The sequence below is a fragment of the Melanerpes formicivorus genome, unplaced genomic scaffold, assembly GCF_026170545.1.
Source record: "Melanerpes formicivorus ecotype bairdi unplaced genomic scaffold, bMelFor1.0.p_v2 SCAF_82, whole genome shotgun sequence".
In the NCBI taxonomy this organism is placed as follows: Eukaryota; Metazoa; Chordata; class Aves; order Piciformes; family Picidae; genus Melanerpes; species Melanerpes formicivorus.
The window spans coordinates 2,010,551-2,022,819 of record NW_027142434.1 but is presented as its reverse complement, the minus strand read 5'-3'; the positions used below and the strand labels follow the sequence as shown (position 1 = coordinate 2,022,819).

The following is a 12,269-nucleotide window of genomic DNA, read 5'->3' as shown; positions in this document are numbered from 1 at the left end:
CTGACCCTCCAAGGTCATCTTGTCCAACCCCCCTGCAGGCAGCAGGGACAGCTCCACCTAGAGCAGGTCGCCCAGGGCCACATCAAGTCTGACCTTGGATGCCTCCAGGGGTGGAGCCTCCACCAGTTCCCTGGACAACCTCTTGCAAGTCTTCCACCAAGATGCCACAGGAGCAAGCCTTGGCCAGGGAAGGCTGTGGTCATCCTTGGCATGAGGATGCTTGAGAGGAAGAGCAGCTTTCATCCAGGCAGGGCTTCAACCCTGGGATCCTTCATGGAGCTGAGAGACCTCAGCTCTGAGATCCCACCCATGAGATTCTCTGATCTTGGCTGTTCCCCCCCCCAGGGAGTTTGGAAGGGGAGGATGAAGATGGCAGAGGAGCACCAAAACTGGTCCCAGTAAGGAGCAAGCAGAGGCAGTGGTGCCCAGGAAGAGGGCAGGGGGCACCAGGGACACACTGGGACCCCTGAGCAGGAGGAGAAAGTTGTTTGGGGTGAGGCTGCTGGAGCCTGGAGCAGGCTGCCCAGAGAGGTTGTGGAGTCTCCTGGGGGGGAGAGCTTCCAACCCCCCCTGGGCACTGTGCCCCTGGGCAAGCTGCTGGGGGAGCCCTGCTGGGGCAGGGGTTGGAGTGGCTGAGCTCTGCTGGGGGAGCCCTGCTGGGGCAGGGGCTGGAGTGGCTGAGCTCTGCTGGGGGAGCCCTGCTGGGGCAGGGGCTGGAGTGGCTGAGCTCTGCTGGGGGAACCCTGCTGGGGCAGGGGTTGGAGTGGCTGAGCTCTGCTGGGGGAGCTCTGCTGGGGCAGGGGTTGGAGTGGCTGAGCTCTGCTGGGGGAGCCCTGCTGGGGCAGGGGCTGGAGTGGCTGAGCTCTGCTGGGGGAGCTCTGCTGGGGCAGGGGTTGGAGTGGGTGAGCTCTGCTGGGGGAGCCCTGCTGGGGCAGGGGTTGGAGTGGCTGAGCTCTGCTGGGGGAGCCCTGCTGGGGCAGGGGTTGGAGTGGCTGAGCTCTGCTGGGGGAGCCCTGCTGGGGCAGGGGCTGGAGTGGCTGAGCTCTGCTGGGGGAGCTCTGCTGGGGCAGGGGTTGGAGTGGGTGAGCTCTGCTGGGGGAGCCCTGCTGGGGCAGGGGTTGGGCTGGGCTGGCTGAGCTCTGCTGGGGGAGCCCTGCTGGGGCAGGGGCTGGGCTGGGTGAGCTCCAGAGCTCCCTTCAGGCCCTCCCCATGCTGTGGCTCAGGGATTCTGAGAGACAAGATGCAGGTTGACCCCTGCCCACCCCCAGCCCAGGCTGGAACTCCCCTGCTGCTGCTGCCCTCACTGCCAGGGCCCAGCAGTGTCAGCTCCTGGTGCCTCAGCCCCTAGCTCAGGAGAGTGAGAGGAGCTGGCAGGGCAGAGGCAGCCACGTGGGGACAGCTGAGGACAGTGACATTAAACAGGCAGCCAGGGGCAAGGCACAGACACTGCAGCTCTGGCTGCTGCTGCCTAAGCTCTGCCCAGAGAGGCCTCAGCTCCATCCCACACCTCCCTCCCACACCTCCACCCCACACCTCCATCCCACACCTTCCTCCCACATCTCCACCCCACACCCCCAGCTCCACATCTCCATCCTTGCCAGCAGCACCCAGGGTGCCCTGGGCAAAGCCCCAGGCTGCTCACAGCCCAAGCACAGCAGCTGAGAGCTTTCCAGAAGGTTTAGTGACCACCTCTGCAAGGCAGCCTCACACCTCTGGCTTCCTCACAACATGAAGCTGGGCCCTGGCATCCTACAGCCCCCAGCTCCTGCAGGTGCCAGAGCCAGCAGGGCACAGCTCCACCACTGCCCAGCTCCAGCAGGGCACAGCTGCAGCAGGGCACAGCTCCACCACTGCCCAGTTCCACCACTGCCCAGCTCCAGCAGGGCACAGCTCCAGCAGCACCATCCTGGACCCTGAGCAACCTACAGCTCAGTTCCTGCAGGTGGCAGAGCCAGCAGGGCACAGCTCCACCACTGCCCAGCTCCAGCAGGGCACAGCTCCACCAGCACCATCCTGGACCCTGAGCAACCTACAGCTCAGTTCCTGCAGGTGGCAGAGCCAGCAGGGCACAGCTCCACCACTGCCCAGCTCCACCACTGCCCAGCTCCACCACTGCCCAGCTCCAGCAGGGCACAGCTCCACCAGCACCATCCTGGACCCTGGGCATCCTACAGCTCAGTTCCTGCAGGTGGTAGAGCCAGCAGGGCACAGCTCCACCACTGCCCAGCTCCTGCAGGGAGCAGCTCCAGCAGGGCACAGCTCCACCAGCACCATCCTGGACACTGGGAATCCTACAGCTCAGTTCCTGCAGGTGGCAGAGCCAGCAGGGCACAGCTCCAGCAGGGCACAGCTCCACCAGCACCATCCTGGACCCTGGGCAACCTACAGCCCCCAGTTCATGCAGGTGGCAGAGCCAGCAGGGCACAGCTCCAACAGCAGCATCCTGGACCCTGGGCATCCTACAGCTTAGTTCTTTCAGGTGGCAGAGCCAGCAGTGCCCAGCCCCACCACACTGGCCCAGGGCTGGCCCAGCCCAGGGCTGATGCCACCAGCTCACTGGAGGGGTTGGAACTGGATGATCCTTGAGGTCCCTTCCAGCCCTGACAGTTCTGTGATTCCTCTCCTCCTGTCCCTGGGGGCCTGGGAGCAGAGCCCAACCCCCACCTGGCTCCAACCTCCCTGCAGGGAGTTGCAGAGAGCAAGAAGGTCTCCCCTGAGCCTCCTCTTCTCCAGGCTAAGCAACCCCAGCTCCCTCAGCCTCTCCTCCCAGGGCTGTGCCCCAGACCCCTCCCCAGCTTTGTTGCCCTTCTCTGGACACCTTCCAGCAGCTCAACCTCTTTCCTGACCTGAGGAGCCCAGAGCTGGACACAGGACCCAAGGACACAACCCCCCCCCCCCCGCTCCTGGGTCTCAAGAACATCAGCTCATGCCTGGAACCTGGACAGGGCTGAGAGGAGGTAAGGACCAAATCTTCCAGAGATGTCCTTCCTGCTCTCTCCAACTCCCTGCAGGGAGGTTGGAGCCAGGTGGGGGTTGGGCTCTTCTCCCAGGCACCCAGCACCAGAACAAGAGGACACAGTCTCAAGCTGTGCCAGGGGAGGCTCAGGCTGGAGGGGAGGAGAAAGTTCTTCCTAGAGAGAGTTGTTGGCCCTTGGGATGTGCTGCCCAGGGAGGTGGTGGAGTCCCCATCCCTGGAGGTGTTCCAGAGGGGATTGGATGTGGCACTTGGAGCTATGGTTTAGCCATGAGGTCTGTGGGGACAGCTTGGGCTTGATGAGCTCTGAGGTCTCTTCCAGCCTTGGTGACTCTGTGTGAATCCAGTTCCTGAGGCCCAAGGAGTGGCCAGGCTGGGGCTCAGCATCTGCTGTGCCCTGCTGGAAGCCAGCCCCTGGCTGTGCCTGGGCTGAGGAGCGTGGGGCAGGGCAGAGCAGGTGGTTTGTGGGGCAGCCTTGGTGCCCTGAGGAGCAGCAGCTGGCTTTCTGGTGGGACTGATGCTCTGAAGAGCAACTCCACCCCCAGCCACCCCCAGCAGAGCAGGCTGTGCCCTGGCCCACAGCCTGAACTCAGCCTGGCTTGGGGCTTTAATTAGAGCCCTTTTGCTTATCTCTTCTCTCCTTCCCTCCAGATAATGATTTAATTACTGCAGCCAGGGCCTCCAAGGAGCAGCTTCCCCAGTGGCTGCTACAGCTGGCATCTCCTCATGCCCAGAGCCCAGCTCCCCACCAGCCAGGGAGAGAGCAACCAAGGACAACCAAAAGCCCTTCCTGGAAAGAGGAAGCTGGAAGCATCCAGCTGCAGAGCAGGGAGCAGTGCCAGGCCCTGCTCCTGCCTCCCTCCATGGCTCACAGCTGCCTGAGGAAGCAGACACCCAGCTCCAGAGGGCAGCACCTTGCCCTTGGAGGCACCAAGGCTGCTCTTAGAACCATGGAATCAAGGAGGGTGGAAGAGGCCTCAGAGCTCATGGAGGCCAAGCTGCCCCCCAACAGCTCCTGGCAGCTCAACCCTGGCTCCAAGGGCCACATCCAAGCCCCCCTGGAAGAGAGGCTCCAGAACTGGGCACAGAGCTCCAGCTGTAGTCTCTCCAAGGGCAGAGGTTCCAGGCCTGCAGCTGGCTGGAAGGGAAGCCTGCTGCTGGCTTTCACCCTGCTGCCACCCATGCCAGGAGCTGGCAGAGCAGCAGCACCACCCTGGCACAGACCTGCCCCAGCAGGGGAGCTCAGAAGGATCAAGTTTAGCCTGGAGCCAGCAGCCATGAAGAGACCAAGGCAGAGCACAGCACAGCTCACATCCAGGAGCACAAACTTCCTTGGTGTGAGGCTGCTGGAGCCTGCAGCAGGCTGCCCACAGAGGCTGTGGAGTCTCCTGGGGTGGAGACTTCCCAGCCCCTCCTGGATGTGCTCTGTGTGCCCTGCCCTGGCTGCTCCTGCTCTGGCAGGGGGCTTGGGCTGCATGACCTCCAGAGGTCCCTTCCAACCCTCCCATGCTGGGATCCCGTGATCCCCAAGCCAGGAGGTAGGGTTTTGAAACACTCTCTGGGCCCTGCTGAAGGACTTCAGGCCTTGAGCAGCTTCAGGGAAAGCATTCACAGAATCACAGAGCCACAGAATCAGCCAGGCTGGAAAAGACCTCAGAGATCATCAGCTCCAACAGATCACCAACACCTCCTGACAACCAAACCATGGCTCCAGTGCCTCTATTCAAGCACCAACAGGGATGGGGACTCCACCACCTCCCCAGGCAGCACATCCCAATGACCAAACACTCTCTCTGTGGAGAACTTCCTCCTCCCCTCCAGCCTAAACCTCCCCTGGCACAGCTTGAGACTGTGTCCTCTTGTTCTGCTGCTGGCTGCCTGGGAGAAGAGCCCAACCCCCACCTGGCTCCAACCTCCCTGCAGGGAGTTGCAGAGAGCAAGAAGGTCTCCCCTGAGCCTCCTCTTCTGCAGGCTAAGCAACCCCAGCTCCCTCAGCCTCTCCTCCCAGGGCTGTGCCCCAGACCCCTCCCCAGCTTTGTTGCCCTTCTCGGGGGATGAGCTCCAGCTCTGTGCCCTGGGGATGAGCTCCAGCTCTGTGCTTGGGGATGAGCTCCAGCTCTGTGCTTGGGGATGAGCTCCAGCCCTGTGCCCTGGGGATGAGCTCCAGCTCTGTGCTTGGGGATGAGCTCCAGCCCTGTGCCTGGGGATGAGCTCCAGCCCTGTGCCTGGGGATGAGCTCCAGCTCTGTGCCTGGGGATGAGCTCCAGCTCTGTGCTTGGGGATGAGCTCCAGCCCTGTGCTTGGGGATGAGCTCCAGCTCTGTGCTCGGGGATGAGCTCCAGCTCTGTGCTTGGGGATGAGCTCCAGCTCTGTGCCCTGGGGATGAGCTCCAGCCCTGTGCTTGGGGATGAGCTCCAGCCCTGTGCCTGGGGATAAGCTCCAGCTCTGTGCCTGGGGATGAGCTCCAGCCCTGTGCTCGGGGATGAGCTCCAGCTCTGTGCTTGGGGATGAGCTCCAGCCCTGTGCCCTGGGGATGAGCTCCAGCCCTGTGCTTGGGGATGAGCTCCAGCCCTGTGCCTGGGGATGAGCTCCAGCTCTGTGCCTGGGGATGAGCTCCAGCTCTGTGCTTGGGGATGAGCTCCAGCTCTGTGCCCTGGGGATGAGCTCCAGCCCTGTGCCTGGGGATGAGCTCCAGCCCTGTGCCCTGGGGATGAGCTCCAGCTCTGTGCTTGGGGATGAGCTCCAGCCCTGTGCTTGGGGATGAGCTCCAGCCCTGTGCTTGGGGATGAGCTCCAGCCCTGTGCTTGGGGATGAGCTCCAGCTCTGTGCCTGGGGATGAGCTCCAGCTCTGTGCTTGGGGATGAGCTCCAGCCCTGTGCTTGGGGATGAGCTCCTGCTCTGTGCCTGGGGATGAGCTCCAGCTCTGTGCCTGGGGGTGAGCTCTATCCCCTTTGCTCCTCCCTCTGCCACTTGCCCCCCCTGGCCCTGCCCTCACATTTGGAGCTCCCATCCTTGGTTTTCTAATAGTCTCCAAGACTTTTGGGAGTGAGGAGGGGGAGGGGAAAGGCCACAGCACCACAACCTCTGTGGCTTCATTTCCTGAGGGAAGCAGGCTGGGGAGGATGGGAGTGGAAGTGACACAGCAGAGCAGGGGAGGATTTTCATTAAGCAGCTCAAACCTCCTGGAGTATGATAAGAGAGGGAATAAGAGACACATCCCCTCTGGCTCAGGCCAAAGAAAGGCTTCCCAGCTGTGAAGAAGAGGATGAGAATTGGAGTAGAAGAAAGGAAATGGCTCCAAGGTGGCTGAAATGTCAGCTGGGATTAAAGAGCCTTCACCTGGAGAGACACAAGGCCTGAGGAGGCCAGGGACATCGCGGGGAGGGAAGCTGAGCAGCTGGAGGACAAGTGGGAGGAGGGGGAAGCACCTGAGGATGGCTCTGAGAGCCACCCTGGTGACTGCAGCCCTGAGCTGACCTCTGCAGCTGTGCCTGGGGCAACCTGTGAGGAATAGGATAGGATAGGATAGGATAGGATAGGATAGGATAGGATAGGATAGGATAGGATAGGATAGGATAGGATAGGGTAGGGTAGGATAGGATAGACCAGACCAGACCAGGTTGGAAAAGACCTCAGAGCTCACCAAGTCCAACCTCTCCCCCAGCACCATCTGATCAACTCAGCCATGGCACCAAGGGCCTCATCCAGGCTCTTCCTAAACACCTCCAGGGATGGGGACTCCACCACCCCCCTGGGCAGCACATCCCAAGGGCCAATCTCTCTGGCTGGGAAGAACTTTCTCCTCCCCTCCAGCCTGAACCTCCCCTGGCACAGCTTGAGACTGTGTCCTCTTGTTCTGGTGCTGGCTGCCTGGGAGAAGAGCCCAACCCCCACCTGGCTCCAACCTCCCTGCAGGGAGTTGCAGAGAGCAAGAAGGTCTCCCCTGAGCCTCCTCTTCTGCAGGCTAAGCAACCCCAGCTCCCTGGTCTTCCTCCTCTGATCTACCTCTGGTCCTCCTCCTCTGATCCACTTCTGGTCCTCCACATCTCACAGCCACCTCCAGCCTGGCTGCAAACACCTCCAGGCAGGAGGCTTCCACCACCTCCCTGGGCAGCCTGGGCCAGGCTCTCACCACTCTCCTGCCCAACAACTTCTTCCTCACAGCCAATCTCCATCTCCCCACTTCTAGTTCTGCTCCATCCCCCCCAGTCCTGTCCCTCCCTCACACCCTCCAAAGTCCCTCCCCAGCTTTCCTGCAGCCCCCTGCAGCTCCTGGAAGGCCACAAGGAGGTCTCCTGGGAGCCTTCTCCTCTCCAGCCTGCACAACCCCAACTCTCTCAGGCTGTGCTCACAGCAGAGCAGCTCCAGCCCTCTGCTCCTCCTCCTGGCCCTGCTCTGGACACCTTCCAGCCCCTCCAGAGCCTTCCTGGCACAGAGGCTCCAGAGCTGGCCCCAGAGCTGCAGCTGTGGGCTCAGCAGAGTGGAGCAGAGGGGCAGAATCCCCTCCCTGGCCCTGCTGGCCACACTTCTCTTGCTGCAGCCCAGGCTCTGCTTGGCTCTCTGGGCTGCCAGTGCTCACTGCTGGCTCCTGCTGAGCTTCTCCTCCCCCAGCACCCCCAAGGCCTTTCCTCCAGGGCTGCTCTGCACTTGCAGCCCAGAAGGCCAGTGGCAGCCTGGGCTGCATCCAAAGCATCCTGGCCAGCAGGCTGAGGATGGCATCTCCAGAAGATGAATTTCCTCCTACTTGCAGCAGAGAGAGGAGGTAACCAAGCAGCCCTCCCAGCCACGTGGGCTGCTGCTGGGTTCCCTCACCCTTCCAGCCTCCCAAAGCTGCATTCTGGGTCTGCAGGGCTGGAGGAGCTCTCAGTGGTTGTGGCCATGGCTTGAGCAGGCTGCAGCAGACCCCCCAGCAGCAGGATCTGTGCCCCCCCTACTGCTGCAGGATCTGTGCCAGCTCAGAGAGCAGCTCCCCCAGCAGCACAAGGATTTGTCACATGGAGAGAGGGAAAGCCAAATGCCTTCAATCCAAAGTCTCCTCAAATCCATTTAGAGCACTGCTGCTGCTTTATAGCCTCAGCACCTCCCAGCTCAGCTGAGCTGAAGCTTTTCCCATCCATCACAGCCAGCCCTGCTCCAAAATCCCCCTGTCAGCACCAGTAAGCCACTTGGCCACTTCACCCCAAGACCACAGCCTGTGACATCAGCCCCTGGCCTCAGCTGCAGCCCAGCTGCTGAGCTCTGCCTGCCCTGCCAGCAAGGCAGTGAGGGCAAGGGGCTGACAGCTGAAAGGTCTGAGGGGTGGGAGGCAAGCAGGGCCCAGGCTCTGCTCAGTGCTGTCCTGAGACAGGACACAAACTGGCACCCAGGAGGCTCCACCTCAACAGGAGGAGAAACTTCTTTGGTGTGAGGCTGCTGGAGCCTGGAGCAGGCTGCCCAGAGAGGTTGTGGAGTCTCCTCTGGAACCTTCCAAGCCCCACCTGGATGTGTTCTGTGTGCCCTGCCCTGGGTGCTCCTGCTCTGGCAGGGGGCTTGGCCTGGATGAGCTGCAGAGGTCCCTTCCAACCCATCCCATGCTGTGACTGCAGCCAAAAGCCTGCCCTGAGCTCCACAGCAGAATCACAGAACCACCGAGGTTGGAAGAGACACAGTCTCACAGTCTCACAGTATCACTAAGGTTGGAAAGGACCTGGAGGATCATTGAGTCCAACCTATCAACACAGACCCCATGACCAGACCATGGCACCAAGTGCCACATCCAATCCCCTCTGGAACACCTCCAGGGATGGGGACTCCACCACCTCCCTGGGCAGCACATCCCCAGGGCCAATCTCTCTTGCTGGGAAGAACTTTCTCCTCCCCTCCAGCCTAAACCTCCCCTGGCACAGCTTGAGACTGTGTCCTCTTGTTCTGGAGCTGCCTGCCTGGGAGAAGAGCCCAACCCCCACCTGGCTCCAACCTCCCTGCAGGGAGTTGCAGAGAGCAAGAAGGTCTCCCCTGAGCCTCCTCTTCTGCAGGCTAAGCAACCCCAGCTCCCTCAGCCTCTCCTCCCAGGGCTGTGCTCCAGACCCCTCCCCAGCTCTGTTGCCCTTCTCTGGACACCTTCCAGCAGCTCAACCTCCTTCCTGACCTGAGGAGCCCAGAACTGGACACAGGACTCCAGGTGTGGCCTAACCAATGCAGAGTCCAGGGGCACAAGGACTTCCCTGCTCCTGCTGGCCACACTCTGCCTGCTGCAGGCCAGGATGCCCTTGGCCTTCTTGGCCTCCTGCTTGGCACACTGCTGGCTCCTGTTCAGGCAGCTGTCAATCAGCACCCCCAGCTCCCTCTCTCTTTGGCAGCTCTCAGCCACTCTGCCCCCAGCCTGCAGCTCTGCCTGGAGTTGCTGTGGCCAAAGTGCAGCCCCTGGCACTGGGACTTGTTGAATGCCATCCTGTTGGCCTCTGCCCAGCTGTGCAGCCTGGCAAGGTCCCTCTGCAGAGCCCTTCTGCCCTCTCACTGACCAACCTCTGCCCCCAGCTTGCTGTCAGCTGCACATTTGCTGCTGACTGACTCCATCCCCTCCTCCAGATCATCAATGAAGATGTTAAAGAGGACGGGGCCCAGACCTCAGAGATCATCGAGTCCAAGCTGTCACCACAGACCTCATGACCAAACCATGGCTCCAAGTGCCACATCCAATCCCCTCTGGAACACCTCCAGGGATGGGGACTCCACCACCTCCCTGGGCAGCACATCCTAAGGGCCAACAACTCTCTCTAGGAAGAAATTTCTCCTCACATCCAGCCTAAACTTCCCCTGGCACAGCTTGAGACTGTGTCCTCTTGTTCTGGTGCTGGCTGCCTGGGAGAAGAGCCCAACCCCCACCTGGCTCCAACCTCCCTGCAGGGAGTTGCAGAGAGCAAGAAGGTCTCCCCTGAGCCTCCTCTTCTGCAGGCTAAGCAACCCCAGCTCCCTCAGCCTCTCCTCCCAGGGCTGTGCAGCCTGTATGAACCCAACCAGCATTCAGCCACCCACGACAGCCCCAGCTGCTCACACCACTCCCACCCCCTGCACCCCACACCCCAAAGCCAGACAGGGAGGTGGGATTCATGCATCTGCTGCCCAGAGCCTGGAGCAGCCCCCTTGGGCCACATCCTGCTGGGGGTGAGGTGCAGCACAAGGTGCTCCAAGAGCTCCTGCAGCTCCAGCCAGGCTCTGCTCAGGGCTGTCCTGTGGCAGGACAGGAGGCAGTGGACACAGACTGGAGGCCAGGAGGTTCCAACTCAACAGGAGGAGAAACTTCTTTGGTGTGAGGCTGCTGGAGCCTGGAGCAGGCTGCCCAGCACAAGGTGCAGCACAAGGTGCAGCTCCTGCAGCTTCAGCCCTCTGGAGCCAAGAGCATCCCTGGGGCTAATGCTGGCCAGACCACCCTGCTCACCACCTCACAGGCACAGCTTGGGGGGTTGCTGTGCTGGACTGGAAGGGCTCTGGGAAGGCATTTGCCCTGCCCTGAGATGGGAACCACCCTCCCTGGTGTGGCAGAGGCCTCCAAGTGCAGGCTGATGCCATCTGCTGCAGGGGCAGCCAGAGGGAGATGGATTTGAGCTCAGGAGGAGCCAGGGGAGGATCTCCTGAGGTCCAACAAGGCCAAGTGCAAGGTCCTGCACCTAGGTCAGGGCAACCCTCTCTGTGCCAGGCCAGGCTGGGGAGGATGAGATGCAGCCCTGAGGAAAAGGACTTGGGGGTGCTGGTGGCTGCTGGCCAGGAGGCAGCAATGGGCACTGGCAGCCCAGAAGGCCAATGGCAGCTGTGCTGTCCCCCTGCACCCACACCAGCAGACACCCAAGGGCAGACCACCACTGCTGACAGCCTCAGAGCAGCTATGAGGGTGGCACAGGGGCAGGGGCTGCAGCTGGCAGCTCGGCTGGGAAGGGCAGCCAGGAGGGATGCCATGGATCGTAGCATCAGGGAGTGCCTTGGGTGGGAAGGGAGCTTCAGAGCTCCTCCAGCCCAACCCCTGCAGCCCCCAGGGACAGCCCCAACCCCAGCAGGCTGCTCCCAGCCCCACACAGCCTGCCCTGCCCTGCTGCCAGCCCTGGGGCAGCTCCCAGCTCTCTGGGCAGCCTGGCACAGGCTCTCCCCACCCTCAGTACTAAACATTTCTCCTTCTCTCCACTCTCAAGCTGCCTCTTGCAGTTCCAAACCATCTCCCCTTGGCCTGGCACATCAGGCCCTGCTCTAAACTCTGTCCCCAGCTTTCTTCCAGGCTCCTTTCAGCACTGCAAGGCCACCAGGAGGTCTCCCTGGAGCCTTCTCCTCTGCAGGCTGCACAACCCCAACCCTCTCAGCCTGGGCTCCCAGCAGAGGGCTTCCAGCCCTGCCAGCACTGCTGTGGCCTCCTCTGGCCCTGCTCCCCCAGCTCCCTGTCTGTGCTGAGGGCTCCAGAGCTGCCCCAGCCCTGCAGGGGAGGTCTCAGCAGAGCAGAGTCAGGGTGGAAGATGCATTACTGACCCAAGGGGATGACAAAGGCACTGGCAATGCCATGCCCCAGTGGTGCCCACCTGGGCTGGCCCTGGTTAGCCCTGGTCAGAAAGCAGCTGCAGTGGTACCAGGAAGCTCCATGGGGAAAGCAGGATGTGGCTGGGCCAGCCTCACACTTCCTTCCCAGCAGCCCTTCCCAAGAGCTTTGCAGCATGCCAGGGAAGCCAAGCCAGGCAGAAGATCCTCAGCAGCAGCACCACAGCTGCCTCATCCTGCAGAGAGAGTGGCCAGGACACCAGGCTGCTTCCCAAGCCTCCCAGCAAAGCTGCAGCCAAAGGAGCCCTGAGGCACAGCCCAGCACCCCCCGAGCCCAGGCACAGCCAGGCCCTCGCTGGCTGTGCCCTCAGCTGCAGCAGGAGCTCCAAGGGGTGCTGCTCTCTGCCACCCCAGGCACACAGAGCTCAGGGCTGACCCCCAGGGACCTGCCCTGCCTGCTCCTGCTCGGGCAGGGGGCTTGGACTGGCTGAGGAGAGGCTGAGGGAGCTGGGGTTGCTTAGCCTGCAGAAGAGGAGGCTCAGGGGAGACCTTCTTGCTCTCTGCAGCTCCCTGCAGGGAGGTTGGAGCCAGGTGGGGGTTGGGCTCTTCTCCCAGGCCCCCAGCACCAGAACAAGAGGACACAGTCTCAGGCTGTGCCAGGGGAGGTTCAGGCTGGAGGTGAGGAAGAAATTCTTCCCAGAGAGAGAGAGATTGACCCTGGGGATGTGCTGCCCGGGGAGGTGGTGGAGTTCCCACCCCTGGAGGTGTTTAGGAAGAGCCTGGCTGAGGCCCTTGGTGC

At 62.0% G+C, this 12,269-nt stretch overlaps 1 protein-coding gene across 1 annotated transcript in view; it reads right to left on the bottom strand.

Moving 5' to 3' along the window:
* LOC137454604 (liprin-alpha-4-like) overlaps positions 1-12,269 on the bottom strand; it is a 63,655-nt gene that overhangs the window by 40,086 nt on the left and 11,300 nt on the right.